The sequence below is a fragment of the Martes martes genome (assembly GCF_963455335.1).
Source record: "Martes martes genome assembly, chromosome: 13".
NCBI lineage: Eukaryota > Metazoa > Chordata > Mammalia > Carnivora > Mustelidae > Martes > Martes martes.
Window position 1 is genome coordinate 36,414,465 of NC_137901.1, and position 7,267 is coordinate 36,421,731.

Genomic DNA, 7,267 nt, shown 5'->3' on the forward strand with positions numbered 1-7,267 from the left:
ATTTATTTTTTTCTTCAGTCCAGGGAAGTACATGGTGGTGGATAGGGAGGCACAAAATAGCCAGGTAATTGCCTGCCAAACAGGCCGAACTTGCTGGGCTGCACTATAAAATGCCAGGCTTTGAACAAAGGAGAACCAGCCTAGTATTTTAGGACTTGTCTAGAACATATTCTAATAGTTGTAGAGGAATAGTGCCAAACAAGCATGTTCGTAAATGTCAGACCAACACGGCAATGGATCTGAAGACCATCCATCCAACAAATACTTATTGAACTCCTGCTATGACCAGAGGCTGTTTGATGCAGTACTTCTTTTTTCTTAAAGATTTTAGTTATTCATTTGACGGAGAGAAAGAGATCACAAGTAGGCAGAGAGGCAGGCGGGTGTGGGGCAGCAAGCAGGCTTCCCGCTGAGCAGAGAGCAGGATGCAGGGCTGGATTCCAGGACCCCGAGACCATGACCTGAGCCGAAAGCAGAGGCTTTAACCCACTGAGCCATCCAGGCGCCCCTGATGCAGTATTTCTTAATTAGAAAAATAGATACGCTTCCTGTAGGAGGCGGCCGGAAGTCGGATTTCTGCGCAGGCCAAGGCGGCTCCAGTGTAAACCCTGAGCTGATGTTCTTGATCTTCCGCTATGGGTGAGCTGCAACAAGTGAGTGCTCCTCCACCATCCCCAGTGCAGTACGTCAAGGAATATACAGATGAAAATACTCAGGAAGGCCTAGCTCCCAAGCCTCCACCTCCAATAAAAGACACTTATATGATGTTTGGCAATCAATTCCAATGTGATGATCTTATCATGCGCCCTTCAGAAAGTCAGGGCATCCGAATGGCTTCATCCTATGCAGTTTGATCACAAGAATGAACTGAGAAAACTCAGTATGTCTATTCTTACTAATTTCTTTTTTTTTTTTAAGATTTTATTTATTTATTTGACAGAAAGAGAGATCACAAGAAGGCAGAGCAGCAGGCAGAGAGGGGAGGAAGCAGGCTCCCCGCTGAGCAGAGAGCCAAAATGTGGGGCTCCATTCCAGGACCCTGAGATCATGACCTGAGCAGAAGGCAGAGGCTTAACCCACTGAGCCATTATTAATTTCTTAGACCTCTTAGGTATCTTGATAAGGAGCCCTGGGAGTATGAAACGAGAAGAGAAACCAGAAGATCTTAAGCTGCTTTTTGTACATGTACATCATCTCATAAATGAATACCGACCCCACCAAGCAAAAGAGACATTGAGAGTCATGCTGGAGGTACCGAAATGTCAACGCCTTGAAACAGCTAAGCGATTTCAGAAGCACCTGGAACGAGTCATTGAGATGATTCAGAATTGCCTGGCTTCTTTGCCTGATGATCTGCCTCATTCAGAAGCAGGGATGAGAGTAAAAACTGAACCAATGGATGCTGATGATAGCAACAATTGTACTGGACAGAATGAACAGCAAAGAGGAAATTCAGGTCATAGGAGAGACCAGATTATAGAGAAAGATGCTGCCCTGTGTCTCCTAATTGATGAAATGAATGAAAGACCATGAAGGATGTTTCTTTTTCTTTTTGCCTTTCTCTTTTTCTTTTCAGTAAATGTCATAGATTTGTTAATTTGCTCTTGAAGAGTCTTAGAAGAGATATAACTAGAAGTCATGTGAACAGCTTCATCGGTTAGAAGGTTAGTTACCATCTGTAAGTGCACTATATGGCAAGCATATGCAAATGAGTATATATGTATACATTAAGAGTAATCACCTTAGGGGGCCTGGGTGGCTCACTGGGTTAAACCCTCTGCCTTCGACTCAGGTCATGATCTCAGGGTCCTGGGATCAAGCCCCGCATCGGGCTCTCTGCTCAGCAGGGAGACTGCTTCCCTTCCTCTCTCTCTGCCTGCCTCTCTGCCTACTTGTGATCTCTGTCTGTCAAATAAATAAATAAAATCTTTAAAAAAAAAAAAAAAGAAAGTGACATTTTGGGGCACCTGGCTGGCTCAGTCGGTGGAGCATGTGACTCTTGATCTCGATGTCATGAGTTCAGGCCCCATGTTGCATGTAGAGCTACTTAAAAAAAAGTGATATGGGATGCCTGGGTGGCTCAGTTGGTTGAGCAGCTGCCTTTGGCTTGGGTCATGATCCCAGGGTCTTGGGATCGAGTCCCGCATTGGGCTCCTTGCTCAGCGGGGAGCCTGCTTCTCCCTCTGCCTCTGCCTGCCTCTCTGTCTGCCTGTGTTCACTCTCTCTGACAAATGAATAAAAAAAAAAGTGATATTTTACCCAAAAAAGCGGTGGGATAATAGAATGAACTATTCTCATGAAAAGAAAAGTCCCAGGAAAGGTACTGTGAAATCTAATAGTTAATTCTTATCCTCATCTTGTCTCTTAGGAACATTTTTTTTTAAATAGAACATCTTTCTTTTTTTATTTTATTTAACTTATTTATTTGACAGAGAGTGAGATCACAAGTAGGCAGAGAGGCAAGCAGAGAGACAGAGAGGAAGAAGCAGGCTCCCCGCCGAGCAGAGAGCCTGATGCAGGGCTCGATCCCAGGACCCTGGGATCGTGACCTGAGCTGAAGGCAGAAGCTTTAACCCACTGAGCCACCCAGGCGCCCCTCTTAGGAACATTTGACATTTGATCATTCCCTCTTTCAAATGCATTCTTTGGGGTTTCTAGGATTCCTCTGGATATGATTAGCTTATTTCTTTCCATTCCCAACTTCTAAACACTGGAGTGCCCTGAGTTCAGTCCTGACCTTCTCTCACTGGGTTATAACAAGTGCCTGGTCTCCCTGTTTGTCCCACCCCTCACCCAGTCACTCCTCAACAGAGCAGCTAGAGTGAGCTTTTTTTTTCTTTTTTCCATTCAAATGTAAGTAAGGTCATATCATTTTTCTACTCTGTATTTCCCAGCAATTTTCCATCTCAGAGTGAAAGCGGAAGTCCCCTATAGTGGTCTACAAGGTGCTGTATGCTCGTTCTTCCCTCCTTGAACCTCGGCTTACTCTCTGCCTCCTATTTACTGTTGCTCTCTGATCACTGCCTCCAGCCACAGGACTTCTCCTTGCTGTTTCCTAGGGCCTCTGCATTTGCTGTTCCCCCTGCTGGGAACATTCTGAAATAGCTGCGTGGCCCATGCTTCCTTTCCTTCAGATCTCAAAATATCATCTTACTAAGGCTGTCCCTGGCTAAGCAACTTAAAAATTCTAACATAAACAAATAAAATATAATAAATAATTTAAATAAATTTATTTTATTAAATTATTTATTGTAATATCTTTATATTTAATTAATTGATTGATTAATTAACTAAAATTCTAACGCACACTGCCACCCCCCCCCCCACCAATTACTTTTGCTCATGGCACTTACCCCAGCACACCATGTATTTATACTTACATACATGGCTCATTCTTTACCTCCATGTAAGCTCTATGAGGGGCAGAAGGTTTTTTGTCTGTTTTCATTCATTGCTGTATTCCCAGGGCCTGGCTCATATTAGGTGTTCCATCTGTCAATGTCCTCCAGTCAAAGACCATGAGGAACACGCCATTAGTTGGACAAGTTAGGGTTTTGGCTGTTGCAATGAGGGAGAATGTACACTAGGGGGAGCTATGGAGTGGCTCAGTTAAGGAATGTTAAGAAGGCCTTTAAAGCATTCAGGTGATTTTGGGGGAGGTTTCAAGGAAGTGAGGCTTTTCTCTTGTTCAAGTATGTGTATTTTTGAATGATTTAATGAAGGAATATGATGGTGGTCTTCACATACCCGAAGGGCTGTCATATGAAACTGACTGAAATTAGGCTCATCGTATAAGATTTCAGAGGGCATAGTTACGACAATGCCTAAAGTAACAGAGAGCAAGCTTCCACTCACCATAAGAATTTTAACAAAATGAGCCCCTCTGCAGGAAGATGAATCCCAATAACTTGACTTCTTGACAGAGGCTGGAGAATAATGGACTGAGATATTGTAGGTGTAACTAAGGCACTGAATGGAAGGCTGGACCTAATGACCTCAGATTTTTGTGAAGTTCTGTGAAGATCTGTCAAAGCTCACATGGCCTCCCAGCTTTCTTCCTATGAGGTTCCCAGGAAGAATACGACAGCGGCAGGGCACCTAGGTGACACAGTTGGTTAAGCATCAGACTCTTGGTTTCATCTTGGGTCATGATCTCAGGGTGGTGAGATCGAACCCTGGTGTTGGGCTCCATGCTCATTACACAGTCTGCTTGGAATTCTCTCTCTCCCTCTCCTTATACCTCCCTCTCTACTTTCTCTCTCTCCCTCTCTCTCTCAAATAAATAAATAAATCTTAAAAAAAAAAAAAAAAAAGAAGGAATCAGACACTGGCTACCCTAAGAGAAGGAGAAGCTCTCTACGTTCTTTAGGATTTCACAGTCTAGAAATGAAGATATAACAAACATAGGCGATATAGTTTTTTTTTTTTTAAGATTTTATTTATTTATTTGTCAGAGAGAGTGAGCACAGGCAGACAGAGAGGCAGGCAGAGGCAGAGGGAGAAGCAGGCTCCCTGCTGAGCAAGGAGCCTGATGTGGGACTCGATCCCAGGATGCTGGGATCATGACCTGAGCCGAAGGCAGCGGCTTAACCAACTGAGCCACCCAGGCGTCCCGGCAATATAGTTCTTAAGGGCAGTTCTGAAGACGTTGTTCTCACCGGGGACAATGTTGCCCCCACAGGACTTTTGGCAATGTGTGGAAACATTTTTGGTTGTCACAAAGGGGAGGGGGGTGCTACTTGTATCTAGAAGTAGAGGCCATGGAAGCTGCTAAGCATCCTATGATGTACAAGAGAGCCCCACATCAAAGGATTATCTGTCTCAAAATATCAATAGTTCCAGTGTTGAGAAACCCTGTTGTAGGAGGGGGAGGAAGAAATCATAGATACACAGAGGGGGAATGGGTCTTGCTAGCTCCAGAAGACATGGAGAAAGGCTTTACAGAGGAGATGATATCTGAGCTGGGTTTTGAGGGAAGACTAGGAATTCCTTGGTAAAGAAACAAGTTATTTTAGAGGAACAGTCTAAAATATTTGTTGATGAAATGATCTAATGTCTGGAATTTGCTGCAAAATAATTCAGTGTGTGTGGTGGGGGAAGGGTATAAGAAAGGTTAGAAGTTTGGCCAGGAGTTGATAATTGATGAAACTCTCAATGGGTACATGGAGGTTCATTATATTTTTCTCTTAAATTTTTTTAAAGATTGTTATTTATTTGACAGAGAGAGACAGCGAGAGAAGGAACACAAGCAGGGAGAGTAGGAGAGGGAGAAGCAGGCTCCCTGCTTAGCAGGGATGTGGGGCTTCATCCCAGGACTCTGGGATCATGACCTGAGCCAACACTTAACTACTGAGTCACCCAGGTGCCCCTTTTCTCTTAGTTTTTGTATATTCCTGAAATTTTGTATAATAAAAATTCAAATAAAGTTTTTTCTTTTCTTATGGCAAAATATACATTATATAAAATATACCATTTTAAAAATATTTTATTTATTTACTTAGAGAGAGAGTGCATGTAAAGGAGGGGGAGGGGCAGAGGGAGAGAGAAAATCTCAAGCAGGCTCTGCACTGAGCACAGAGCCCGACTCTGGGGTGGGGAGATTCAATCCCATGACCCTGGGATCATGACCTGAGCCAAAATCAAGAGTTGGATGCTTAATTGACTGAGCCACTCAGGTACCCCACAAAATTTACCATTTTAACCATTTTTAGGGTGTAATTCAGTGGTGTCATGAACATTTACAGTGGTGTAATGTGATGCAACTATCACCACTATTTCCTGAATTTTTAATCATCCCAAACAGAAATTCCGTACACACTAGACAATACCTCCCCATTCTTTCCTCTGCAGCCCCTGGTAACTTCTTTTTTTGTTTGTTTGTTTTAAAGATTTTATTTATTTGTGTGTGTGTGTGAGAGAGAGAGAGAGAGCACAAGCAGGTGGAGTGGTAGGCAGAGGGAAAGAGAGAAACAGGCTCCCTGTTGAGCAGAGAGCAGATGTGGGGCTCGATCCAAGGACCCTGGATCATGACCTGAGTGGAAGGCAGGCAACGAACCGACTGAGCCACCCAGGCACCCCAGCTGCTGGCAACTTCAATTCTACTTTTTGTCTCTATGGATTTGCCTACTCTAGTTACCTAGTATAAGTGGAATCAAACAGTATTTGTCCTTTTGTGTCTGGCTTATTTCACTTAGCATAGTGTTTCCAAATTTCACCTGTGTTGTAACATGTATCAGGATTTAATTTCTTTTTATTGTTGAACAATATCCCATTGTATGTATATACTGCCTTTTGTTTGCACATTCACCTGTTGGTTTAATTTTTATTTTATTTTTTAAATTTTTTAAAAGATTTTATTTATTTATTTGACAGAGAGAGATCACAAGTAGGCAGAGAGGCAGGCAGAGAGAGAGGAGGAAGCAGGCTCCCTGCTGAGCAGAGAGCCCGATGCGGGGCTTGATCCCAGGACCCTGAGATCATGACCTGAGCTGAAGGAACCCCTGATGGTTTAATTTTTAAAAGGAAGTTCTTTATTGGGAAGAGGGCAGGCAATTGCAGGAAGGATATTGTTTGCATTTTAAATGGATGGAAGACAGTGGAAAATGGAATTGCATAGGATTTGGGAAATAAGTTTGGCACTCCTAGAGGCTCAAGAACATACGGAAGATATGAGCAATGGGTCTTCTGAGAATAGTGGAACTCAATTAATCTGAACCTTGTACGCCATACTAAGGATACAATCTTATTCTTATAGGCAAGGGGAGTCATTGGAGGTTTTTCTCTGGCCCCACTCAAATATATTTACTCTTTTCCTCAATCCAAGCTTGTGGTCAAAAACTCAACCCATACTGGAACATATACATTGTAAAGAAGAAACTACCTGTTTTCTTATCCATAGAGCTAACCACTAATTAACAGTTTGATATATATCATATATTAAACTTACCAACTGAAAGACCACAAGAACTACCTAAAGTTAAAGTTAGGGGTTTTTTTTTTGGTAACTTTTTCTTTTTCTTTCTTTCTTTCTTTTTTTAAAGTAATCTCTACACCCAACATGGGGCTCACACTCATGACCCCGAGATCTAGAGTGGTATGCTCTCCAGACTAAGCCAGCCAGAAACTCCTAAAGTTGGGTTTATTTAATTTGCTGCAGCAAGAAGGAACTTGCATCAGAGAAACTGTGGGCATGCCCTTAGGAAAGAATTGGGAAGGGCTTTTTAGAAGGTTTGATCTTGTGTTGGCTGATATTGTGGAGGTTTTAGGG

The 7,267-nt window shown here is 42.7% G+C and overlaps 1 pseudogene across 1 annotated transcript; it reads left to right on the forward strand.

The window, feature by feature from the left end:
• Window positions 1-632: 632 nt before the first annotated feature.
• On the forward strand, window positions 633-1,533 carry LOC308354172 (mediator of RNA polymerase II transcription subunit 7-like; annotated as a pseudogene). The gene is made up of 2 exons: window positions 633-880; window positions 1,085-1,533. The product of its transcript is annotated as a mediator of RNA polymerase II transcription subunit 7-like (transcript).
• The last annotated feature ends 5,734 nt before the right edge of the window (window positions 1,534-7,267 follow it).